The following is a 27,895-nucleotide window of genomic DNA, read 5'->3' as shown; positions in this document are numbered from 1 at the left end:
TTATAGGCACCTCCTGTTTAGTATGTGCAAGGCCCTAGCTCCACCCCCAGAATTCCAAACAATAAAATGAACTAAAATAATACCCTCCTCCCATCTGTAGTTGTTCAACAGATAAAGAAGAGCTGGGAATACCCTGGCAGGGAAGCCTCTAGAGCCAGAGTCCAAATAGTCTTGGGTGCAGGGAGACTAAGCCATGAATGAACACTAAAGTGAGTCTGGACTTTATCTGGCAGTAGATGAGGAGCTCTAGCAGGAGGCAGCATGGGTAGGTTTGGCAAAGGGAAAAAGTGTAACTAATCACAAGGTTAATTTTTTGGAGTTACTGACATTGGGACAGGTATTAAAATCCCAGCAGCACACACAGAAAGGAGAGAAATGATTTCAAGCCTAGGGACGGGGGTCGTCTGGGAAGAATGGGGGCTCAGGAGACAAGCCTGATAGAGCAAGAGCTGACTATGAGAAGGAAAAATGAAGAAGGCCCTACAGGAAGGCCATAAGGAAACTGAGTCTCAGGTGGGTGATCCCCAGGGCCCTATCCTCTGCTGCTCCTGCTGAGGGGTCTGGTACTATATCTGGTCCTAGGTGGGCTCCATGGGCCCAAATATTCAGATGAAAGATCCAAATATTCAACCAACAGTGTAGTTTATTAACAAAGCCTAAAGGCTTATTTATAAACACCACCTTTACCCAAGTGACCATTGGTCGGGCAGCAAATGCCCCCGGACACTTGTTACATGCCCAGGGCTGGGGTGAAACCTCCAGAGGCACAGTTCATGGCCCCCAGCCAGGAAGGGCTTACCATGTAAGGATGAGAAGATTATGAAATCCTCAGAGAACACCTCAAAAAAGAGCCTGACAGCCATTATCTAATAATAATATTTCTCTCCTGCTTTAAATGGCTTTCTTAAAGACATTTCTCTCAAAATCACAGCCCTGTCAGTCCAAGCCCCCTGTTGCCGCCCCCTGCCAAGTGCTTTCCATGTGACAGCCCTGACAGCTCTGAGTTGGGCTCCACCCCTGACAAGCAGCCTGCTTTTCAAATAGTCAAGGTTCCCTTCCCTCCAGCAGTTAGAAATAGCAGCTGTGCCCACACCTTGCCTCCCCTGGCTGTGACTGCCTGTCAGTTCTCCCACCCTTGGGTGGAAGGTCCCGGTTGTGGGCCACAGTCCAGGGAAAGTCATTCATGGGGGATAGAGTCATCCAGCTTTCTCTTCAGAAGCTACAACTGGAGAGTTCAGGGAAGTCACAAGGAGAAAAAAAAAAAATGTCTGGTGGCCCCTGCATAGGACTTACCTGGGAGAGTCTTGTGCTCATAGTCCAGGAAGATGTCAGGTAGAACAAGCCCAGGGGAACCTACCACACTGTGTACATCTTCCTTCTTCCATAGCCCACATCTGTCCTCTCTCACCGTTGTTCCCCCTGTCTATGTAGAGTTTTGCTGCTCTCCCTACCAGTGCTAAGGTAGTTCACGCACTCATTCAGCTCCCTGCTCATTCATTCTCTTAGGGTCAGACCACTCCATCTTCTAGGTCAGCTGCCTTTGGGGCTCTACCTCTTCCCAAAGGCTTTATCTCTCCTCTTTCTCCTCCTCCTCCTCCTCCCCCTCCTCCTCCTCCTCCCCCTCCTCCTCCTCCTCCTCCTCTTCCTCCTCCTCTTCCTCCTCCTCCTCCTCTTCCTCCTCCTCTTCCTTCTTCTGTCCTGGGGCTTGAACTCAGGGTCTAGGCACTGTCTTTGAGCATTTTTTGCTCAAGGCTAGCACTCTACTACTTGAGCTATAGCACCACTTCAGGCTTTTTCTGTGTGAGTGGTACTGAGGAATCGAACTCAGGCTTTGTGCATGCTAGGCAAACACTGTACCACTAAACTACACTCCAAGCCCCATCATCTGTTTTTCAACACTCATAAAAATCTCCTTTTCCTATTGTTATCCTAAGTGTCCTGACCCACTAGATCTAAGATATTCCAAACTGACACTCAGGGTGAACCCTTGCACATACAATAAGCCTGTTCTGTGTCCACCAATGCTTGGCGTGGGAGATGAGGTAGCATGGTAGGATAGACTGAATGTATGTGTCCCCTTCTCTTCTCCCACAAATCATGATGAAACCCTCATCCCCAAGAGGTCCAAGGAGCCTTCACAAATGAGACCAGCGAAGAATAAGGTAATGATCCATCCATCTAATTTCATTTTCTCCCCCACTTATCTGTTCTTTCCAAGTAGCCCTTGCCTTCAGTTTTATTTTAACTATCAAGTCTGATTTAATATCTTGAAAAGCAAACAGAGATTACTCTTTCCTAGGACCACAGGCCAGATAGATACACATCCCGTGAAGCTAATGGAATTGGTCCCAGAGATGCAGGAATATCTTCGGCCTTGGTAGGACTGTTTTCTGTGAAATTCCTCAAATCTTACCTTGGTTTCTTTGTTTGTTTGTTTTTTTGCCAATCCTGGGCTTGAGCTCAGGGCCTGAGCACTATCCTTGGACTTTCTCAAGGCTAGAGCTCTACCACTTGAGCCTCAGCACCACTTCCGGCTTTTTTCTATGTATGTGGTACCGAGGAATCGAACCCGGGTCTTCATGCATGCTAGGCAAGCACTTTAACCACTAGGCCAAACTCCCGGCCCTTACCTTGGTTTCTTTCCTGCTACTTAATCACTAGTGTGCCATTATCACACTGAGGATAGCCCTTAGACTTGTCCTCTCTGTGTGGCCACACTGCAATGATAGTTCCTTTTCCTACTTCCTCATCAACTTTTCCACTTGATTTCCTTCTTGGAAAAAGTGGCTGAGCCTCAGTTACTGGGACACTCAGTATGGGTTTCTGCCCTGGGCACAAATCGGGCACGCTATCCAAGAGGACAAAGCTGGACTGACAGGATTGCCACCGATTACTAGTCAATCTTGGCCCCAATGGTAAGAGGGGAAGATTGCTGCAACTGCTGAAATTAACTTCATTTGGGGGTTTGTTTTCCTTCCATTTCAGATCTCCATTGTTTGGCTCCACCCCCTCCGTTTGGTGAAGCACAGAAATTAACCCTTGAATTCACAGGTACAGTTTGGACCTTGTTCTTTTCCTAGCTCCTTTTAGTTTGAGCTCTTTTTTTTTTTTAAGGTTCTCAGAGCCTTAAGCCATTTGTTTTAATTGGGAAATTTGAACAATTTTTGAATTTGTGGTATTGAATAGTGAAAAAGAGATGTGAGATTCCTAGAGGAACCAGGGATTTGCGGCATGGGGAGATATCTGTGTTTATCTGTAACTATAGGAAATAGTAAAAAAGCTTCCTCAGGAGAAACTTAGCTGACTGATTTACCAATAGCTTTAAAGTCTAAGAAAAAGATGTCTCATGCCATGAAATGGCCTGGCTGGGTGCCAGTGGCTCATGTCTGTAATCTTAGCTACTCAGGAAGCTGAGATCTGAAGATTCAAGCCAGCCAGGGCACTAAAATCCATGAGACTCTCATCTCCAATACACTACTCAGAAAATACCTGGAAGTGATGCTGTGGCTCAAGTGGTAGAGCCCTAGCCTTGAGCACAAAGAGGCTCAGAGACATCACCCAGGCCCTGAGTCCAAGCTCCAGGTATGGCAAAGCGACAGAGAGAGAGAGGGGAAGAAGAAGAAGGAGGGAGGGAAGAAGGGAGAGAGAGAGAGAGAAGGAGGGAGGGAGGGAGGGAGAAAGAGAGAGAGAGGGAGAGAGAGAAAGAAATGGTGAATTCAGAAAAAAGAATGACCTTTGAATGGGTCATTGCATTGCCATACTATTTTACAGCTCTATTTTACAAACTATTTTTGTTTTGCCCACTATCAAGGCTAAAATACCATATGCTTCATCGCTTATACTTTTATACAATCAAAACTCTAAAGAATGGACTAAAGCCGGGCACCGTTGGCTCACACCTATAATCCTAGCTACTCAGGAGGCTGAGATCTGAGGACCATGGTTCAAATCCAGCCCAGGCACAAAAGTCTATGAGTCTCATATCTCCAATTAACCATGAGAAAACCAGAAGTGGCACTGTAGCTCAAGTGGTAGAGCACTAGCCTTGAGCTGAAGAGCTCAGGGACAGTGCCCAGGCCCAGAGTTCAAGCCCCATGACCAACCAAAAAGTAAAATAGAAAAAACAAAACAAAACAACAGACTAAACTTATGGCAGGAGGATCTTAGATGTCTCTGCCTGATGACAGTAAATACGTAGAATTGAATGTTGCTGCTTTAAATCCCTGTTCCTTCACAGTCTTCTACCTGCTTCAACTGCATTTCAACCAGCCCTCCATCCAGACATGGAGCCAGAACCATGGGGCGTCATGAGAGGCCACTCCCCCTGGATGTGGTGGTAAGTCCAAAACTGTCTTCCCCTATAAGACTTATCAGGACACTCTATTAGGCTAGAGCAGGGCAATTCCCACTAAGATAACATCTCTTGGGAATGCCAAGGGTCAACCACTTGGTTGTTTATGGACCTGCACTCCATTTTCAACCTTTCTTGGGGGGGGTGCCAGTTCCAGAGCATGAACTCACTATTGTTAAACTTCTTTGCTCACAACTAGTGAGCAAAGTGGAGGTTGTGGAGGTAATGAGGTCCATTTTCTGACTTGTTTACATGGAAAAATTTTAGCCCTCTTTACGCCATGATAACCTCCAGAAAATGGGAGAACAACTCCTTCTCCTCGTTGTCGTCGTTGTCGTCGTCGTTGTCGTCGTCGTCGTCGTCGTCGTCGTCCTCCTCCTCCTCCTCCTCCTCCTCCTCCTCCTCCTCCTCCTCCTCCTCCTCCTCCTCTTCCTCTTCCTGAGGAGGGCCTGAGCACTGTCTTTGGGCTTTCTCAAGGCTAGAGCTCTACCACTTGAGCCACAGCACAACCTCTGGCTTTTTCTATATATGTGATACCGAGGAATCGAACCCAGGTGCTGGTGCATGCTAGGTGAGCACTCTACCACTTGGCCAAACTCCTGGCCCATCTCCCACCCACCCCCCTTTCTCTCTCTCCCCTTGTTCTGAGTTCAAGCCTCAAGGATGATGCTGTTCTTTTGCTCAAGGATAGTGCTCTACCATTTGAGCCACCACTCCACTTTCTGGTTTTTCTGGTGGAGAAGCAGTCTCATGAACTTTCCTGCTAGGATTACAGGTGTGAGCTGGTGAGATCTCCCCCCCCTCCCGCTCTCTCTCTTTCTCTCTCTCTCTTTGCCAGTCCTGGACACTGTCCCTGAGCCTCTCTGTGCTCAAAACTAGCACTCTACCACTTGATCCACAGCACCATTTCCTGCTTTGTCTGTGTATGTGGTACCAAGGAGTTGAAGCCACGGTGTCATGCATGCTAGGCAAGTACTCTACAACTAGGCCATGCTCCTAGCCCAAGATGTCTCATTTTAAAATAAGGCTAATAAGGAGTCTCTGCTCCTTCATCTAGGCAATTCCCTAAACATTGAATCCAGAAGATGTAATGCCCACAACACAACTGAAGTGAAATCTAATAATGATAGAACACGAGTCTATAATATACTAGTAAAGTATATCCTGGAATGGCTCTACTGGAGAAAACCTAAGTCAAATAGCTTAATTAAAACATAATAGCTACATACAGCAGAGGTCCTCAGAGGCTTCCTCAGTCTGGTTTAAAAATGTATATCAGGGACCGGAAGTTTGGCCTTGTGGTGGAGTGCTTGCCTAGCATGCACGAAGACCATTCCTTGCTACCACATACATAGAAAAAAGCCGGATGTGGTGCTGAGGCTCAAGTGGTAGAGCTCTAGCCTTGAGAAAGTCCAAGGACAGTGCTCAGGCCCTGAGCTCAAGCCCAGGACTGGCAAAAAAAAATTTTTTTTTAAATGTATATCAGCCTTGCAAACAATGTGCTGAATTAGAACTACAAGTCCATCAGAACGTCACAAATCATCAGTATGAACTTTAGTGAATGGAATATTCTTCACATTAGGTGAAAACTTCATAACACTGAGGGAGGCAAAGTTTAAGACTGAAAGAGTTGTGGGAATAAATCTTTCCCAGTGGGTGGCTATAGACTACAAGGTTTATACTGAGTAAGCAATTAAAAATGCTATTAAAAAGTCACTATTTTCATTCAAAGTAAAATAATTTACCAAGATGAGAAAGTAGGAGAAACAAAAGTTTATTAATACCATATTAAAGGAGGTTCAATGGCCGGGAGTTTGGCCTAGTGGTTAAAGTGCTTGCCTAGCATGCACGAAGACCCGGGTTCAATTCTTCAGTACCATATACATAGAAAAAAGCCGGAAGTGGTGCTGAGGCTCAAGTGGTAGAGCTCTAGCCTTGAGAAAGTCCAAGGATAGTGCTCAGGCCCTGAGCTAAAGCCCAGGACTGGCAAAAAAAAATAAATAAATAAAAATAAAGGAGGTTCAAGGCCTTGAGTTAAAACTCTAGTACTTCAAAGAAAGAAGCAGGGGAGGAGGGGAGGGGTGTCATCATTTTGGCTAAATTTAAACAATAAAAAAGTTTAGAAGTGTCACTTAGGCCGACTTACATGGTCCATTGCATTTAAAGATAATCTTCTAGCTCAAAAATGTTGCTCAGGTTGCGATTGTTAAGAGGCATACTTTTGCACTATGCCACTTGAAAACAGTTACAATGTTTTACAAGGAAAATACAAAACAAAGCCCAACAAAAACAAATATCTAAAAGGTACCTCATTTGGTACATAAGTACTTGTAGGTGTCAAATGTCATCCTCAATGAACCCAACTCTAAATGCTCCAAAAAAAAAATTGCAATGACAAAAGACTTGGAATAGCACTGGTGAAATTTGAAAGAACATATGGCACAGTGGCTCACGCCTGTAATCCTAGCTAATCAGGAGGCTGAGGTCTGAGGATCTTGGTTCAAAGCCAGCCCGGACACTAAGATCTATGAAACTCTTTTATTTTTTATTTTTTTTTACCAGTCCTGGGCTTGAGCTCAGGGCCTGAGCACTATCCTTGGACTTTCTCAAAGCTAGAAGCTCTACCATTTGAGCCTCAGCACCATTTCCGGCTTTTTTCTATGCGTGTGGTACCAAGGAATCGAACCCGGGTCTTTGTGCATGCTAGGCAAGCACTTTAACCACTAGGCCAAACTCCCGGCCAGATCTATGAAACTCTTATCTTCAATTACCCTCCAGAAAACTGGAAGTGGTGCTGTGGTTCAAGGAGTAGGGCAGTAGCCTTGAGCTGAAGGGCTCAGGGACAGCACCCAGTTCCAGAGTTCAAGCCCTGTGACTGCCAAAAAAGAAAAAAATAGAAAGGACAGTCTAGTTATTTGTTTTTCATGCAGCATTTTGGAATAATTATGATGGACATTACATTAGAACCATTACATTAGCATTACATTAGAACCATTAAGCAGCCCTGGTTACAGTTTGGAACATAGGGACATAAGCCCGTAAAGGGATAGCTTCAATAACAATTTTAATTTGCACGGCACCAATTTGATAAAATGTTTTCTTTTCTTTGTAGTTTAGGAGACCTATATATATGAGGAACGGTCACTGTAGACCAGTGACACAATATAACAGCCCCACTATGGTGGTTGGTAGTGGCTGTGGCAGTGCCAGTGGTAGTGGTGGTACCAGCTTCCTCCTCCCACATCCTAGAGAGGTTGTGTCAACTGGTAAGATTTTACCAAAGGGCTTTCAGATGGAACTGGAAGCCACTTTAAACATGACACACAAGCACAAAGTATTTTGTGTTTGGGGGCATATTTTGTTTAAGGTCACAGAGGGCTAGGGCAGTGGAACCAACATTAAACTCTCCCAAATTAAATAGTGCTTTCTCAATTATTAATAGGGCTGGCATCATCCTAGGGGTTTGGGGAAGTGAGCCAAACATATTCAGCATGCTTCTTACCTGTCTGGATCCTGTAAGAGGAATGGGAATGCCTGAGACATGAGAGACCTTAGGACATCAGGAGGAATTGGGGCAAAAAAAGGACTAAGATGGCCACACACCAGTTGCACGTGATTATAATCTTCTTACCCATACAATCCTAGCTACTCAGAAGGCTGAACCTTGAGAATGGAGTTGGAAGCCAGGCTAGGCAGATAAATCTGAGAGCCTCTTATATCTCCAGTTACACAGCAAAAAGCCAAAAGTGGAATTGTGGCCCAAGTGGTCGAGTATCAGCTGTGAGTGAAAAAGTTGAGCAAGAGTACGATGCCCTGGTCAATAGAAACATACTAGAATCTTACCTCCCATTCAATCCCACCCCAGTCCAGAGTTTTCCAAATGTGGATAAAATCCCTCTTGCATGGGAGTCTTTGATTTAATCAACCTACATCAGTCATTTCTGTGGGAAACTTATTTTTCCCTTCCTAGCCCCTCAGTTTTACCTCTCTCTGATACCCAGCAGCTCATTCCATCATTTTCTCCAGCATACTACACTGTATTCCCCTTTAAAATAAACAAATTCGATTGGCCATTTGGGACTCACATCTGTAACCCTAACTGCTTTAGGAGGGTGAGATCTGAGGCTCTTGGCTTAAAGCCAGCTCAGGACAGAAAAGTGTAAGATGATTTTTTTTTTTGCCAGTCCCAGGGCTTGAACTCAGGGCCTGTGCATGGTCCTTGGGCTTTCCTCGAGACTAGTGCTCCACAACTGGAGCCATAGCACCATTTCCGGCTTTTCTATATATGTGGTCCCGAGGAATTGAACTGGGTCTTTGTGCATGCTAGGTAAGCACTCTATCAGTAGGCCAAACTCCCAACCCCAAGATAATCTTAGCTCCAATTAAATACCAAAAACTCCGAAGGGGAGCTGTGGTTTAAGTGATAGAGTTCTACCCTTAAGCAAAAAAGTTCAAGGACAGCACTAGGCCCTGAGTTCAAGCCCCAGAACCTGCACTAGATAGAAATAGATAGATAGATAGATAGATAGATAGATAGATAGATAGATAGATAGATAGATAGATAGATGCTAATTCCTTTCCCTAGAAACTAGCTTAAGAAGACAGAAACCTCAACTCAAACCCTTCTTCAGTGATTTGTCTTTACAGGTGCAGTGGAGGGAGAGCAGAGCATGGATGTATTGGGAGTGGATTAGGGTAATTCAGCCCCAATTTGAGTACGAAGAACCTTTTTGAATTTGTCAGTCATGGGGCTTGAGCTCTGGGCCTGGGCGATGTCTCTGAGCTCTTCAGCTCAAGGCTAGTGCTCTACCACTTGAGCCACAAAGTCATGTCCAGTTTTTCTGGTAGTTAGCTGGAGATAAGAGTCTCAACAGATTTTGGGGCCCAGGATCCTCAGATCTCAGCCTCCTAGGTTGGTAGGCTTTTTTTTTTTTTTTGCCAGTCCTAGGCTTGAGCTCAGGGCCTGAGCACTGTCCTTGGGCTTTCCTCAAGGCTGGAGCTCTACCCTGAGCCACAGCACCACTTCCAGCTTTTTTTCTGTGTATGTGGTACCAAGGAATTGAACCCGGGTCTTCGTGCATGCCAGGCAAGCACTCTACCACTAGGCCAAACTCCCAGCCCAGTAGGCTTTTTTTTTTTTTAAACAAAATGCCAAGGTAGTTTCCTTACTCTTCCCATTCACTGTGAAAATCTGCAAATCTTTTTGCATTTGACCTCCCTGGACCTACCTCACAGTGTCTGGAATCCACTGATTCATTCACCACCATGCAGTTAGGGGTGAGCTACTCAAGTTCCTGATGCAAGGGTACTGGCACTAGGTGGAGCTAGCAGTCTGGTTAGATTGAGGGGAGGGGATACTAGAGCCCTAACTGAGCAAGGAAGTGGAAAGAGAGTCTTCCAGCTGCTCCTAAGTGCCGAAGGTTGCACTTCTTTCCAATAATTAGGCTCTCCCAAACTAGATGGTGCTTGCTCTCCTCTGATGGGTCCTAGGCACTTTTATGAACTGTAGATTAGGCATTCTAACTTTAATTTTATGCATATAATTGTCAGCTCTTCCCTGGATGAATTGGCTAGGGAATAGTCTATCATTCAAGATTGAATTTAGGCATATATAAAACCACAATTTTAGTGACATAGTGTCTTTGTCTCACTTCTGTTTAAACTTTCTACAGGATTTCTGCAGAAATGGACCAAAATCACAGGTCAGCCCTTTCTGTTTTTGCTACTTTTTGAATATAGTCATGCTTTTTGCTCCTGTACCTTGATCCTACTCTTTATGTTTCCTGCATAGCTAGGAGGACAGGCATGTGATACTGTGCTCTAAGTCCCATCCTGGTCACTTGGTCCTGCTGCATCTTATTAGACTTTGTAACACAGACTATGTTGCCAAATCCCTGGGTCTCAGAGCCTTCTATTTGGGTGTGGTGATTGCTATAGTAATTCTAAGAACCAGACATCACTTTATCTTCAGGAGCCTGTTCTATAATCCCAAGTTTCTTTTGGATTCAAGACCAAGTTGGTCTGACCATAATGTATAACTTCTGTATATAAGAAGTTAAACTGGCTTTTTTCCTCTTCTTTTTCATTACTACTAAATTGATTTTTGATCTATGTCCAGAGAATCAGAGAAGGCCATCTTCCAAACTCAACCACTACAAAAAAGAGTTTCTGGGCAGGGAGTGTGGCCTCATGGTAGAGTACTTGCCTAGCATCCACGAAGCCCTGGGTTTGACTGCTTGGTACCACATACACAGAAAAAGCAGGAAGTGGTGCAAGGTCTCAAGTGGTAGAGCCCTAGCCATGAGAAAGTGCCCAAGCCCTTAGCTCAAGCCCAGGACTGGCAAAAAAGATAAAAAAAAGAAAAGAGTTTCCTTAAGCTTGTGCTATGTATCTTGCTGGGCTTTGGGGAAAGACAACTCCATCTCTGCTATGGGCTTTTCATGACTCAGATCCGTGGAATTAGTTTCATCACTTCACAACAAGCTTTACCAAATGATGAAGGGTCTCACAAGGGCCTTTTAGCAATTCAACATGTGTTAACTTTATTGGCTAGTTTCTTATACATATATCAATGAAATAGATGTGGTTTTTTGTTCAGGGATTGGAGTCTACTATGGATATGGTTCTTGTTTCCATAAATTATAATCATAGTAGCTTTTGTTGTTTTTTTTTTCTTCTCTTTTTTATTCTTTGCCAATCCTGGGGCTTGAATTCATGGCCTAGGCAACTGTCCTTGGGTTTTCTCAAGGCTAGAGCGCTACCACTTGAGTCACAATACCACTTTGGGCTTTTATTCTATGTATATGGTACTGAGGAATTGAACCCAGGTCTTCATGCATGCTAGGCAAGCACTCTACCACTAGGCCAAACTCTGGCCAAAGCTTTTTTTCCCCATATATTTTTATTGTAATTAATAAAAGAGTTACATTATATTCACCATTACTTCACAAACATTGATACCCTTTCTCATGTCTTGGTCCCCATTTCCCTCCCCCACCCTCATCTTATTTTCCCCCTTCCCTATTCTATTTCAAATAACCAAATAAACATATGCACAATATATCAGATAACAAGGTGAAATACTGTAACCATATGAGATAACCAAGGGACAGCAAAAGAGATGAGAGATAACATAGTACATTAAGGATAACAATCACTCATTATATGGCTTTTGTTTCTTTATCCTGGAGGTCCTTTCACTTAGCTTCGTACTATATGGCCTTACCTATCTAGGTTTTGCTCTATTGTAAATCTCTGCTAGGAGAGACCAAGGTTTCTACTGATTATGACAAATGAGGGAAACCATTGAGCCTATGTTCCTTTGAGTCTGGCTTACTTCACTTAATAATGATTTTTTCCAAGTCTTTCCATTTCCTTACAAATGGGGCAATGCCATTCTTTCTGACAGCAGCATAGAATTCCATTGTGTATAAATACCACATCTTGTTGATCCACTCATCAACTGAGGGGCATCTGGGTTGGTTCCATATCTTTGTTATGGTAAATAGTGCTGTAATGAACATCATTGTGCTAGTGGCTTTAGTAGAGGAAAGGTCAAACTGGAACAATGTATGGGAAACTGAGCTAGACAGTTTCAGAGGCAGGGAGAACAACTCTTGCTGTGAAACCCTTTACTGCATTCACAGGAGAAAATGACTGAATGGATTTGTAAAACCCAACGAATCAGACATAAGCCTGAAAAGTATCCAGTGAAAGGAAGGAAGATGGCAGATTGCTTAGTCACCTGCAGGGAGAGAAGAGTTTACCAAATGAGAGGATTACATCACTTAAGTGAGCATTGATCAGCACACTTGGCAGGAAAGTAGAAACATTTTTCTCTTAAATAATTGAAGCCTGCAGGCTTCCAACTCAGTTTAAGATGATCAGAGTTTGCTATAAATAGTGTAGAGTAGAATGAGTGAACTTAGAGGAGGCGAATGAGGAGAACTTAGAGGAGGAATAGGCAAAATTTGTTGTGTTCAATTCCGGGTGAATGAAAAAAGGCTCTGATGGCAAATGCACAAGAGCTTTCATTTCATGGCATTGTATCAGGGGCAGGAAACTCAGTTCTTTGACAACCAGCATTCTAACATACTCAAAACTCTACTGTGCAATCACAATCAGAGAGTATCACACCTGATGATCATAAGCGACTTCTACTTATTATATGCTCTTTCTATGAAGTAGGTTTAACTCAAAATCCATGAAAAATTTGTAATGGCTGATCCTCATATTATCCTTAATAATTCCTTTGACTTAATTAGCTTAGAGAACTGTAGGGAATCAAATGAAGTGAAAAACATAATGAAGCCTAGCACTGGTAGTCCAGGCCTGTAATCCTAGCTACTTAGGAGGCTGAGATTTGAGGATTGAGGTTTGAAGCTGGTCTGGCAGAAAAGTGTGAGATTCTTCTTGCCAATGAATCACCAAAAAGCCACAAGTGGAGCTAGGGTTCACATGGTAATGCATTAATTAGCCTTGAACGCAAAAGCTCAGGGACAATGCTTAGGTCTTAAGTTCAAGCCCCAGGACCAAGAGAGAGAGAGAGTGAGAGAGCGAGAGTAAAGGCCAGAGATAGAGACAGGGACAGAGACAGAGACAGAGACAGAGAGAATGGGAGCTATAAACATATACTATAGAATCACATAGTAATGATACTGTTAATAATATTTCCATCCATTGGAAGTGGTTTTTATTTTCTTGGAAACAACATGGAATAGTAACAAAATCGTAAGTTTTTCTTAACTTCTTAAGCTTTGGTATGTGTATAGTTTTGTGTAACAGAGCCAGTTATTTCTCCTCATCCTCCTGCTACTGCCATTGTTCTTTTACTTCTCCCCTTCCTTTTATCTCCTCTTTCTCATTCTTCTACTTCCCTTCTTCCTCAGCCAACTGTGTAGCTGATAACATAGACTGGTACCACATGGCTCCTTTATCTTCATTTTGTGGGTGTGTGTGTGTGAGGGAGTCATGGGGCTTGAACTCTGGGCCTGGGCATTGTCCCTGATCTCTTCAGTTCAAGGCTACCACCCTACACTTGAGCCAAGCCCCACTTCCCATTTTCTAGAGATTAATTAGAGATAAGAGTCTCAGATCCTGACCAGAAAAGGACATCCCACCACCACATTATAATCCAAACACGATCAATAGAGACCAAAGAAAGGATCCTAAAAGCAGCCAGGGAGACCTTGATCTTCAGATCTCAGCCTCCTGAGTAGCTAGGATGACAAGGCATGAGCCACCTCACCAGGCTAGCTTTGTTTATTATACCATAATGTGCTCATATGATTGCTTCAATGAGTAAATGAAATTTTGAGCTATTAATTTTATGTCAGGCTTTAAAGTCCATAATTCTTTTCAGTTGAAAATATTATTCTACTTATAATATATCCAAATTAATTGAATAAACCACTTTATATTGGGGCAAAAAAGGATGAAACAAAAAGTAAGTATGAAATAATTACAAGTTTAATGTCCAACTCATAATTAATTTCTGTTCATTTCTTTCCCATAACAGTGTTACTCTTCTCAGAAAGTCTGGGAAGCCACTTTCAGAGTTTTCTGAATCTATGGCATAACTTTTATATAAGTTCTTAATGTTGATATTCAGGAATCTCTTTCTTATTCTTTCTGGTGAGAGTAGGTTTTTACTATTGAAAAAAAAGGTTCATTCAGACTGTTAATGGGTGATCAGGTTGAAGATGTTTACAAATAAAGTATAACAACATAATGTGTTACTAAGCTATGATGCTACAACTTAGTGACTTCAAGTTTATATCTGCCTTACATTGTCTTTATTTAGGTCTAGCAACATGCTACCAAGAATTACCTATAATTTTTTTATTTGATTATAGAAGGATTCAGAAATAAACTTTGCCAAAACTCCAGAAAAAAAAGTCCCAGAAAGGCTTTTACCCAATCATCCAGAAACAAGGACATACTAAAGCCACTAGCACAATGATGTTCATTGCAGCACTATTTACCATAACAAAGATATGGAACCAACCCAGATGCCCCTCAATTGATGAGTGGATCAACAAGATGTAGTATTTATACACAATGGAATTCTATACTGCCATCAGAAAGAATGACATCACCCCATTTGTAAGGAAATGGAAAGATTTAGAAAAAAATCATATTAAGTGATAGGGACCTCCAGGATATAGAAACAAAAGCCATATAATGAATGATTATTGTCCTTAATGTACTATGTTATCTCTCATCTCTTTTGCTGTCCCTTGGTTATCTCATATTGTTACAGTATTTTACCTTATTATCTGATATATTGTATATATGCTTATTTGGTTAATTGAAATAGGATAGGGAAGGGGGGAAAACAAGATGAGGGGCGGGGGTGGGGGAAGGGAAATGGGGACCAAGACATGAGAAAGGGTATCAATGTTTGTGAAGTAATGCACCTTCTATCTGGTGAATACAATGTAACTCTTCTATTGATTACAAGAAAAATATATGGAAAAAAGAGTGCCAGAAAGGGCCAGGAGTTTGGCCTAGTGGTAGAGTGCTTCCCTAGCATGCACAAAGAGCCGGGTTTGATTTCTTGGTACCACATACATAGAAAAAAGCCAGAAGTGGTGCTGTGGCTCAAGGGGTAGAGCTCTAGCTTTGAGAAAGCCCAAGGATTGCGTTCAGGCCCTGAGTACAAGCCCCAGGACTGGTAAAAAAAAATTGCTAGGGTGGGGGGTGTGGGGGGGAGGGAAATGGGTACCAAGACATGTGAAAGGGTATCAATGTATGTGAATTAACGCACCTTCTATCTGGCAAATATCATGTAACCCTTTTACTAATTACAATAAAAAATAAAAAAAAATTGCTAGAAGTACTTGAACTCAGTTCTGTATAAATTATTGTAGTATTGTTGCTTTATAATCATATGTCATTTTTTGAAAGGATGATGTAAACCAAAATTGATAATAGAGACTAATGAGGAGAGTAGAACAAATAAAACTATAGAATATATACATAGATATCACCTAATTGGCAAAGAGCCCAATTAAAGCATTTTAGAATTAGTCCTCCCTCTCTCCCTTCCTCCCTCCTCATTCTTCTCCTCCTCCTTCTTTTTTGCCAGTCCTGGGGCTTGAACTCAGGGCCTGGGCACTGTCCCTGAGATGCTTCTACTACTTGAGCCACAGCACCACTCTGGCCTTTTCTGTTTATGGGATACTGAAGAGTTCGAACCCAGGGCTTCATGCATGCCTGGCAAGCACTCTGCTAAGCTACATTCTCAGCTATGATTTTGGTTTTACTATTGAGTTGTTTTGTTTCTTGGCCCCTTATCAGATGTCTACTTTGCAAATATGTTCTCCCATTCTGTAGGTCATCTCTTTGCTCTGTTGTTTGTTTCCTTTTCTGTGTAAAAGTTTTTAGATTTATGGAATTCTACTCCTCTATTTTTGGTTTTGTTTCCTGTCCTTTTGCGATCTTAGCAAAAAACAAAAGACAAACCAAACCAAAAAACAACCCTCCTTGCCTGTCTCTAAGTCCTCTATGTTTTCACCTAGTAGTTTTAGTTTCCAGTCTGACATTTTAGTCTGTAAGCCATGTTATGTGTTGATTTTGTATATGATAAGAGATAGGGATTTAATGAAACTGTATGTGGATATGTGATTATTCCAATTCATGTATTTAAGAGACTTTCCTTTACCCACAGAGGAAAGTTGCATGTTCTTAGCACCTCTGCTGCTGGTTTGCACAACATAACTTTTAAAGGGATTTAGGGTTTTAGTGTTTGTGGCAAAACTGTCAAATTTTCTTCACTTGGAGCCACGATCGCTCTGCATACATTTTGTCTTGAAATTGGGCCTGTTGTTTTTAAAAAAAGTTAGGTAAAAAGTACATTTCCTTTTGGACAGTGTCACTTTTCCCCTCCCTTTCTTTCCATTTTTCTCATCCCCACCCACAAGTTGTAGAGTTCATTTTCAGCATAGTGTCTAGTGACTTCCTCTGCTGCATTTGTTCACCCTTTATTCCTCCATTTCTGTGCTCTCCTTGCCCTTCCAAATACAGATAAACAAGACAAAAAGAAAAGAAAACAAGAAAGAAAAAAAACTCAATGTTTCCATTTCCTGGAGTTCATTTCAATAAATATTTTATATTATCAGAGGCACATAGGCATTGTACCTTTGTGTTCCTCTCTTAAGAGTATACTTCTTTCGTCTCACTTTGGGTGAATTCCTAGAGTTTGATACAGTTTATCATGCCCGGTTATAATTTAGATCTAGATTCCACATGTGAGAGAAAACATGTGGTCTTTGTAGCTCTGAGTTTGGCTTACTTCACTTATCATGAATGGAGCTGTTCGTTGAAGAAAGATGTATGTTGCATATCTTGAAATGTCATACAATATACAATATTTGTTTATTTATTTATTTATTTATTTATTTTTGCCAGTCCTGGGTCTTGAATTTGGGGCCTGGGCACTGTCCTTGAACACTTTGTTAGAGGCTAGTGTTCTGCCATCTGAGCCACAGTGCTACTTCTGGCTTTTTGTGTGTGTGTTTGTATATGGTACCAAGGAATTGAACCCAGAGCATTGTGCATGCTAGGTGAGCATTCCACCACCAGACCACACTCCCAGCCAACAAAATTTTATATAAAGAAATAGTGTCCAGAAATTGTCATTGATCAGTTTATAAGGTGCTCATTATCAAGGGTTAAGCCCCAAATCTTTCTATGAATTATATTTTATACTGCTCTCAAGCTTTTCTTCTTTGTAAAACACTTTTTTCAAAAAAGTTACGAGTGGAAGGGGATAAGAGGCTCATTCATGGGGAGGTTAGAACTCAAGTAAAGAGAGGATTCTGAGTGGGCAAAAGGCCCAGAGAAGCAGTAGGTGTCTCCTGGACAGAAACAGGAGATGCCAAAGAGTGAGCAAAAAGAAACAGAATTGAGAGCCCGCCATCACCACCACCACCACACACTTGGCCTACTTGAAAATCTACTCAGCCAAACAGACATACACAAGTGCCCCTCTAGATCTTAGTATTTCTACAGCTGTGACTGAAGTGCTGCTTATCTTTCCTCCAGGAGATTCCTTGGAATGAAACCAATGGGAGTCCAGGCTTCGGGAGAGTCTCATCAGAGCAGATGGGCCGGCAGCAGCCAGAAAGCTTGTTGCCTTTGGCTGAGAGCAGCATCCTGGAAGTGCATGTCTTGTGAGTAAACTCCAGCAGGCTCAGCCACAGGCCTGAGTAGCCTGGCCTGTGTCTCCTTGAAGCAGGACCCCACATCTTCCCTCCCTTCTCGTGCAGTCACAAATCACATTCCCAGAGCACTCCTCATCTTAAGGCCAGGCCCCTGAGCATGGCTGGCAAGATGGCTTCTTAGCACTCTTGGGCCCATGGTAGATTTAGAACTGTCTGGCATGGAGGGTCACGAGGCCTGAGTTCTGTCACTACAGGGCCATTGATTTTCCCTGGGAACCCTGCTTCTGTGGGCCTTCCTGTGTTCCTCCTTGGCTCCAGTTTCTTCACCTGCAAGGTTGTTTAGAAAATGAACAGTTTTCATTTGTGACATGTTTACTATGTATTATCTCACTGAATTCTTTCAAACAATCCTATAAGATACTATACAGATGAGGAAACTGAGTCTTAGAACTTTATATTCCAACCAGTGTATTTAAATTCCTTCCACTGGACTGGGAATATGGCTTAGTAGTAGAGTGCTTGCCTTCCATGCATGATGCTCTGGGTTCGATTCCTCAGTACCACATAAACAGAAAAAACCAGAAGTAGTGTTGTGACTCAAGTAGTAGAGTGCTAGCCTTGAGCACAGAGAGGCTTAGGCCTTGAGATCAAGCCCCAGGACTGGAGCCCGTGGCTTATACTTTGAATACTAGTTTTACTCAGGAGGCTGAAATCTGAGGATTTTGGTTTGTAATCAGCTGGGTCAGGAAAGTCCATGAGACTCATCTCCAGTTAACCAGCAAAAAGCCAGCTGGTAAAATCTGGTTAAGTGGTAAAGTGATAACCCTGAACAAAAGAACTCAGAGATAGTGCCTAGACTCAGAGCTCAAGTGCCAGGACTAGAAAACAAAAACAAAAACAAAGCAAAGCAGTGTCATCTGCTCTGTGTCCAGAAGATTCTTCTCCAAGGAGGTGAGTAACTGTGCTGGGGGTGATCTTTTCTTCCTTCTTTTCACTGGAAAGGAAAAAAAAAAGTCTTAGAAGTTTATGACCATGAACTCATACATTGTAGATGTGCCGTCAAGTCTGCTCAGCTTATATGTGCTAAAGGACTGAATGAATGGATATAACACGTTTTACAAATGAGGACTGAGAGGTCCAAGCAGCTCAGGATCTTCAGTGGCAGAGCTGAGGCAAGAAGCCAGCTTCTCTTCTCTGACTGCCAGCCTTCTTTCCTCCATATCCTATCAGATTTGGGATCAGAATATCTCAGAATATAGTAGAGCCCTTTCCTTTCCCAAATAGGAAAGTGAAGCCCAGAACAGAATGACTTGCTCAAGGACCCAGAAAGAGGCACTGCCAGAGCCAGCCAAGTACAGAGATCTTCAGACTCCTAAGCCAGTGCCCTTTCTTCCTAAAAGCCTAGAAAAACACCAAGTTACATTGGGCTTCTTGCCAAATCCCTGCAGGAGGTCACATAGCCGAGCAGCTCTCAGAGTTCCTTGTCTATTCTTAGCCTGAACTTTGAGTGACTCTGGTCTTCAGCAGAAAGGGGAAAGGAATAGACAGATAAAGAGAAAAGAGGAAGAGGCAGAAAAATGCAGAGATGAACCCAATGTATATCCTTCAGATTTTTTCCTGTACATTTAGCTTGTTATGCAAATGTGGTGGGTGTTTTAAATGAATGGTGTCCTAGAGCTGACCTTCCTGCTGCTTGTCATAGCTGCCACCATAAGACTAAATCCCCTCACCCAATTAGGAGGAAATTGCCAGAAGCAATTTGCAGGAATGAATAATTGATCATCCAAAGCCTCCTTTTGAGGCCAATCAAAATCAGTTACTTCGTAGCTCTAAGTCATTTATCAGTCAGCCACCAAGCCTGAATTCTGTCACAATTCTAGCCTCTCTGAATCTACCCTTTTCTCTGCTGCACCAAATGTCTGTCCTGAACGAGACATGCTGCTTATGACAGGTAACTTGAAGAGGACAGGAAATACATTTGATGGAAGGTATAATTCATTAGTGTCGCTAACATACACAGCGACCGGTGAGAAGGGCAGCTCTTCATTACGTTCAACTGAAGCAGGTTTGCTCTGTGCAAGGAAAAGTCCAGGAAATTCACGGAAGCAATTTGAGGCTGGTTTGTGTGTTATGTATTCCTATGTAACATATTTATTCCTCCTTTGGCTATTAGATGTTGAATGCTGTGTAACAAATTCCTTTAATATTTATTGTCTTAAAAAAAAGAAATATACATTCTCCAATATTTTCTGTGGCATCATTTATCTGGGTGCCTCTGGCTCAAAGGCTCTCATAAGGTTCAGTTGGGCTCACAAGCAAAAGTCTCATTTTGAGTTGAAGGAATTCTAATCTCAAGCCCATTGAAAAGGTCTCTGGGATCTCTCTCTCTCTCTCCCCCTCCCTCCCTATTTCACCCCCTCCCCCTCTCGTTGTTGTTCATAAGGCTTGAACTCAGGGTTCATTATCCTTTAGCTCTTTTGCTCAACACTAATGCCCTATCACTTTGAGCCACAGCTCTACTTCCAGTTTTTGAGAGGTTAATTGGAGTTACGAGTCTCACGGGAACTGGCGGGCTTCGAACTGTAAGACTCAGATCTCAGCCTCCTGAGTAGCTGGAATTACAGGTATGAGCTACCAGTACCTGGCTTTCTTGGTCTCTCTGACACAGGCCTCTCTGCAAGGCTACTTTAAGACTTTGGAAAAGCCAGGGTAAGAGATTTAAGAAAGAGTAAGATTTATAAGATTAATAATTTGTATACACTTGCATGCCAATATATTTTCTTCTGAACTTGTAAGCTAAATCTAGCTTCTACACATAAGGGAAAGCATGGATCCTTGTCTCTGGGCCTGACATACCTTCACCTGACATAACTTTATCCAAGTTTTTCCATTCCTTTACAAATGGTACAAGTAGAATTTCATTGTGTATATATACCATATTTTCTCAAACCATTCATCCATTGAGGGGCATCTGGTCTGATTCCATACCTTAGTTAAGTTCATAAAAATAAAACATCAGGAATCAAAAAGGTGGGTTCATGGGGCCAGGAGTTTGGCCTAGTGGTAGAGTGCTTGCCTAGCATGCATGAAGACCCGGGTTCACATACATAGAAAAAAAAAAAAAGCCAGAAATGGTACTGAGGCTCAAGTGGTAGAGCTCTAACCTTGAGAAAGTCCAAGGACAGTGCTCAGGCCCTGAGCTCAAGCCCAGGACTGGCAAAAAAAAAAAAAAAAAGGTTGGTTCAAGGGGAAGGGACAGATGAATGAAGAGGAGAGGTGGAAAATGGAGACAAGAATGTACTATAGGGCTGGGACTGTGGCTTGGTGGTAGAGCACTTGCCTAGCATGCATGAAACCCTGGCCCCCAACCCCTAAAATAAGATTCTACAGTATAGCCTACAAAATTAAGAAAAGTGAAGGAAAGGTTGAGTAGGGAGGGATAGGTGAGACTGTTGAAAGGGTGACATTGATCAAGAGTCTTGTTAAATGATAACCCCTCCCCAACTTTTTTGCCAGTCCTGAGGCTTGAACTCAGGGCCTGGGCAATGTCCTTGGCCACTTTTTGCTCAAGGCTAGTGCTCTGCCTCTAGAGCCACAGTACCACTTCCAGCTTTTTCTGTATATGTGGTACAGGAATCGAACCCAGAGCTTCATGCATGCCAGGCAAGCACTCTACCACTAGGCTACACTCTCGGCCATAAATGACAACTCTTTTGTACAAATTTAAAGGTGAATTTAGACAAAGAAAAGGAGGAGGGGGGAAGCAAGAGTGATCATGAATCAACTCCACAGTTTTTAGTCATCTCATCTTAGAAGTAATAGCCCATCTTTTTTGCTGTATAGATTTTAGAATGTTTAATTTTATGATGATGTGACAGGGTACCATGCAAGCTTCCTGTTTTCCTCCTTCAGCACAGTATTCAATAAAGTATATCCTGAGTTCATCAGGACATAATCTCACTGTAATTGTAAGTCAATAGCATCTACATGCATTTTTGGTGTGGGGGATGCGCTGGGGTTTGATTTCAGAGTCTTGCACTCCCTTAGGCCTCAAGTGGGTTTTGTTTTCAGACAGCATCTTATTTTCTACTCTAAGACCAGCCTTTGGCCACAATTCTACCTATGGCCTCCTTCCTAGTACAATATTTTTTTTTTTTTTTGCCAGTCCTGGGCTTGAGCTCAGGGCCTGAGCACTGTCCTTGGACTTTCTCAAGGCTACAGCTCTACCACTTGAGCCTCAGCACCACTTCTGGCTTTTTTCTATGTATGTGGTGCCGAGGAATCGAACCCAGGTCTTCGTGCATGCTAGGCAAGCACTCTACCACTAGGCCAAACTCCCGGCCCTCCTAGTACAATATTTACATGCATCATGACACTGGCTTCTTTTGTTGAGATGAGAGCTTGCTAACTTTTTACCTCAAAATAAGATGCATCAGATCTCTACTTTCCATATAGCTGGAATTACAGATTTGAGGTAACACACCTACCAGTATTTTCTTTATCAGAAGCAAGGCATTAAATTTAGTGCACACATAAGGATGAATATCAAGAGATGACATCTCTATCCTAGAGACTGCCTATCACATTTTTCTAAACAGAACTGAATTTTAAAACAGCCAAGGATATTCTAGAAATATTCTAGGAATATCTGACTGATGGTGATTTAGATACAGCCAAGTGTCTGATAGGATTGAGGTAACTAGAAAGGTTGATTTTTCCTTCCTTCGTTCCTTCCCTCCTTCCCTCCTTCCTTCCCTTCTTCCCTTCCCTTCCTTCCTCCCCTTCCTTCCTCTATCTCTCTCTCTTTCCTCCCCCCTCTCTTTGGTGGTATTGGGATTTAAACTTAGGGACTTGTGTTTACTGGGCAGGTGCACTATCACTTGAGCCAGGCACCCAGTCCTGCATGGTTTTGTTACATTTCAAATAGTTTCACTTTTTGTTTGTGCAGGTCAGCCTGGCCAGCCATCATCTGGATTTACAAGTTTACATTTAATGCAGAGCTAAGGTGATAGGCATGTAGCACGGAATCCAGCTTTTTATTGGTTGAGCTGTGGTCTTGTGAACTGTGCTAGTCTCAGACTGTCCAGTCATAGCAACCTGAGAAGCTAAGATTACGTGTGGAAGCCACCATTCTCAACTCAACTGGGTATTCAAGACCAGGCCCAAAACTGTCACTTTTTTCCCCATCCTGGGACTTGAACTCAAGGCCGAGGCACTATCCTTGGACACTTTTTTGCTCAAATCTAGTGTTCAAGGCTAGTGTTTTTCCACCTGAGCCACAGCACCACTTCAGACTTTTCCTGTTCATGTGGTACTGAGGAATTGGACCCAGGGCTTTGTGCATGCTGAGGATTTTTGTCTTTATTCTCTCATTCAACTCTAAGACTTAGATAAACAGGAATTATACACATTTTGTTCTTCTTGAACCTCTATGATTTATAGTAAACATCTCCATAGAATATGTGTGATCAAGAAAAGTCAAATGGAAAGAGGAAGGGTCAGAGAATGCAATCATAACATTCAACATGTATATATCAAAATAGAACTGGGAAAACGGGAGGATTTTGGATGCTGAGAGAGATGAGGGAGAATGATATAAGAGATGACAAGATGTAATGTAGGGCTGGGAATGTGGATTAGTAGTAGAGTGCTTGCTGAGCATACATGAAGACCAAGGTTTGATTCCTTGGTACCGCATACATAGGGAAAAAAAGCTGAAAATGGTGCTGTGGCTCAAGTGGTAGAGCTCTAGCCTTGAGAAAGCCCAAGGACAGGGTTCAGATCCTGAGTTCAAGCCATAGGACTGACAAAAACAAAATATGAAAAAGAAAAAGAAACCATGATTTTATAAAGAATAATTCAGTGGGGCTGGGAGTTTGGCCTAGTGGTAGAATGCTTGCCTAGCATGCATGCACAAAGGTTCAATTTCTTAGTACCACAAACCACACAGAAAAAAAACAGAAGTGGTGCTGTGGCTCAAGTGGTAGAGCTCTAGCCTTGAGAAAAACCCACGGACAGTGCTCAGGCCCTGAGCCCAAGCTGAGGACAGACAAAAAAATAAAATTCAGTTAGCTGACTACAAAAAATGTGACAGGATTTAATTTCACACCCATGTAATTTTGAAACTACCAACAAAACGTTTGCTTTTATTTTTATGAAATTATTATTCAAATTATCTAACATATACCAAAGAAGGAAGCTGACTTTAATTCTTCCCTTGAACAAAAGTTCTTAAAACTCCTCATCTTTCTGTTGAGCCTCAGGATCTTGGCACACAGGTAAAAGAAGATAAACTCAATGTGTAAACACAGAGAGAGCTGATTTCCACTCACCCAGCAGTCCAGGAGCATAGCCTGCCCTTGGACTGGGCAAGATCCGACCCCGTAGCCCTTCCCATTATCCACACTACTGGGGGCAGGGATGTCTCAGGAAGGTCTGTGTGTAGCACCTCTCATTAGGAAGACAGGAGCTGTTGTGGAGGAGAGAGTAAAGGAAGGAGAACTGTAAGGGGAGTGTTAGTCTGTCTGGACAATCATAACAAAATACCACAGGTGGGGTGGTTTATACAACAAATTTATTTCTACAGCACTGAAGGTTAGATGCAAAGACTAAGGTGTTGGCAGGTTTGTTTTCTTTTCTAATAATGGTCATCTCACTGTGTCTTCACATGGTCTTTTCCCTGTCTGCGTCTATTCCCTGTGACTCTTCCTCTTCTTCTAAGAACTCCAGTCCTATTAGATCAGGGCCACTCTTTTTACTCTCATTAACCTTAGTTGCCTTCTTAAAGCCTTATATTTAAATACAGTCACATAGGACTCTAGGTCTTCAACACAAGCATTTTAAGTTAGACACAATCCATAGCAATGGATGGCTTATTATAAGTGTAACTCCTATCTCTCCATCCATACTTTTTTTTTGGGGGGGTGGTGGTTGTCATGGGGCTTGAACCCTGTGCCTGAGCACTGTCCTTGAGCACTTTAGCTCAAGGCTATTGTTCTACCTCTTGAGCAACAGCACCACTTCTGGTTTTCTGGTGATTAATTGGAGATAAGAGATTCACAGTCTTAGGGCTAGGCTAGCTTTGAACCACGAACCTCACATCACAGTTTCTTGATTTGCTAGGGTTACAGGCATATATATGTATATATATATATGACTCTTGAACGATAATGCTCCTCTGCTAGGATTATTTTAGACATTTATTTATTTATTTTTCCAGTCTTGGGCTTGAGCTCAGGGCCTGAGCACTGTTCTTGGACTTTCTCAAGGCTAGAGCTCTACCACTTGAGCCTCAACACCAATTCTATGTATGTGGTACTGAGGAATCGAGCTTGGGTCTTTGTGCATGTTAGGCAAGCACTCTACCACTAGGCCAAACTCCCGCCCCCCCCCAGACATTTATTAATTATTACAAATGAGGGAAACCATAGAATGTATGTTTCTTTGGTTCTGGCTGACTTCACTTAATATGTTTTTTTCCAAGTCTTTCCATTTCCTTATGAATGGGAAAACGTCATTCTTTCTCATAACAGCATAGAATTCCACTGTGTGTGTGTGTGACATTTTCTTGATCCATGCATCTACTGAGGGGCATCTGGGTTGGTCCCATACTTTAGCAATGGTAAATAATGCTACAGCGAGCATGGTTGTGCTGGTAGCTTTAGTATGGCCTTGTTTGTGATCATTTGGGTAAAATGCCCAAAAATGGGATTGCTGGGTCATAGGGGAGCTCTATGTTTAGTCTTTTGCCAGTTCTGGAGCTTGAACTCAGGGCCTGGGTATTGTTCCTGATCTTTGTTGCTCAAGGCTAGCATACTACCTTTTGAGCCACAGCTCTACTTCCAGCTTTTTATGGTTAATTGAAGATAAGTCTCATGGACTCTTCTACTGAGGCTGGCTTTGAACTGTGATCCTCAGATCTCAGCCTCCTGAGTAGCTAGAATTACAGGTATGAGCCACCTACACAGCTTTTATTTAACCTTCTTAACAGCAGTGTAGAAAAGATTCTCTGTGTTAAAAAAAAAGAAAGAAAGAAAGAAAGAAAGAAAGAAAGAAAGAAAGAAAGAAAGAAGGAAGACAGGTAATAGAACCTGTTCAACTTCAAAGGCCTTCTTTGCTCTAGTACCTCTATCCACAGGGACCCCAAGCCATCACTCTGCTCATAACAGGGAACCCAGCAGTGTAAAATCCCTGGACAGAAATAGGGGGATCAGGGCAGGGAGCAGAAGCCGAAGGTCTCCCACCCTTGGTACACTCCCACCCATTATTCCTCCTGCCCTACTCTAGGGTAACTCATACCCTAGTTGGCCTTTGCCCTCCAAGGAACTGCTTGTAAATGCAGAGCTTGAAAGAGTAGAGCAAAGGCAATATTCTAACCATTTGTAGGAAGAGTCCTATAAGATGTTTTCATTATAAGCTGTGCTCAGCCCAGCACAGGTAAGGGAGGAGACACACAGGTGGTTCACTGGATTCAATTTAACATTTGTTGGGAGATGGGCCAGGCACAGCCCCCATCATGGTCCTTGTAGGCATCAAATAGCAGGATACCTAATAATTGTGGATAAGAGACTGTATAACAGTAAGGAAAGAGGTAGTAATGTCTAAACTAGGGACAAGGACTAGGGAAGAAGTTTTACAGACAAACTTGACCAACCTCAATATTTAGCTAGGGCTGGCTAACTCTGTCCCCAGGAACTCCAGACTTCCTGCTGGTCTTCCTGTACTAGACAACTGAAGGGACACCAGTCCTTCTAGTAGGAAAAGACAGGAAAAAAAACAAGCAGAACCGTATATTTCTGCTTCTGGTATAAGGCTAGCATTCTTCTTCAGTTGCAAAATTCAAAATCAAATTTATTTATATATTGAACATCTCATGACCCTTTTAGCAAGAGGGCAGGCAGGCAGGCATTTCTACATCCTGAGAAGAGGAGGAAGGACCTTTGAGTTTTCATTTTGTTTTGTTCTGTTGGTCATGGGGCTTGAAATCAAGGTCAGGGCACTATTCCTGAGCTTTCATGCTCGAGGCTAGCACTCTACCACTTTAAGCCAAAGCACCATTTTTTTTTCCTGGTGATTATTTGGAGATAAGAGTCTCAAAGACTTTTATGTCCAGATTAGCTTTGAACCACAATCCTCAGATCTCAGCCTCCTGACTTTCTAGGATTACAGGCATGAGGCACCCATGCCCAGCTTAGATTCTTGTTCTTTTGCTGATTCATTAGTGTGGTTATGTTGTATAGCAAGATGGAAATTGTTATCAGTTTACAGATAAGAAAACTGACACCAAAGGATTGGCTTATTTAGAAAGTCACACAAAGATTGAGTGGCTTAAGTATGTCACAAGCTAATAGGGGACATAGAAGCTGAGACCAGAGCTGTCTGGTGACGTTTGAGGGACAGGGTTCCAGGCTGGGCAGTGCGATCCATTCTCTTGGCTATGTTGTGTGATTATCTGTGGCTTTACATGCTACCAGGAGGACCCAGGGATGTTTGGGGAGAAAGCAGCACCTACATACATGGTTAAAATTTTGGAGCTTGACGGGAAGTGTGGCCTAGTGGTAGAGTGCTTGCCTGGCATGCATGAAGCCCGGGGTTCAATTCCTTAGTAGTGCATACACAGAAAAAAAAAACAACAACTGGGGCTCAGTGGTAGAGTGCTAGCCTTGAGAAATCTCAAGGATAGTGCCCAGACCCTGAGTTCAAGCCCCAGGACTGGCAAACACACACACACACACACACAAAACCCCAAAATGGGAGCTAACTGTAAGCAGAAGTGTGATAACCATGAATACTGGCACATAAGATAGAAATTCAAGGCCTACCTAGTCTGGAAATAGAGAAATTTACCTTGGAATACACAATGGGAGTTGATATATCAAGTTCATGTTATCTTCTATATGATAGCTTGCTAAAGGAAAAAATATCACGACTTTATATGTCCATTCCACCTCTAACACTTGTTAAATACTAAGAAAAATAGTTATTTTTATTCTTTCACTAGAAAAAAAAAGCTCAGGGAGCTGGGGCTGGTGGCTCACACCTGTAACCCTAGCTACTCAGGAAGCTGAGATCTGAGGATCAAGGTTCAAAGCCAACCGTGTGTGCACAAAAGGACCTGAGATTCTGATCTCCAATTAACCTCCAGAAAAAGGGAAGTGGGGCTTGGCTCAAGGGTAGGATAGTAGTAGCCTTGAGCTGAAGAGCTCAGGGACAGCACCCAGGCCACCCAGGCTGAGTTCAAGCCCCATGACCCACAACAACAACAACAAAAAAAAACCAGAAACCAAAACAAAACAAAAAACCACTCAGGGACAGAGCTTATGTTCTAAGTTCAAGCCTCAGAACCAGAAAAAAAAAAAAAAAGAAACAAAAACCTATA

General features: G+C 42.6%; 1 long non-coding RNA gene across 1 annotated transcript; it reads left to right on the top strand.

The window, feature by feature from the left end:
* The first annotated feature begins 146 nt into the window (after positions 1-146).
* LOC150045345 (uncharacterized) lies at positions 147-17,522 on the top strand. Its single transcript, XR_016532975.1, has 3 exons — positions 147-513; positions 4,238-4,336; positions 17,399-17,522. It is a non-coding gene; the product is annotated as an uncharacterized LOC150045345 (long non-coding RNA).
* The last annotated feature ends 10,373 nt before the right edge of the window (positions 17,523-27,895 follow it).

This window comes from Megascapheus bottae, chromosome 28, assembly GCF_031878675.1.
Source record: "Megascapheus bottae isolate mThoBot1 chromosome 28, mThoBot2.hap1, whole genome shotgun sequence".
NCBI classification, from domain to species: Eukaryota; Metazoa; Chordata; class Mammalia; order Rodentia; family Geomyidae; genus Megascapheus; species Megascapheus bottae.
This window is presented reverse-complemented; position numbering and strand designations above follow the sequence as displayed.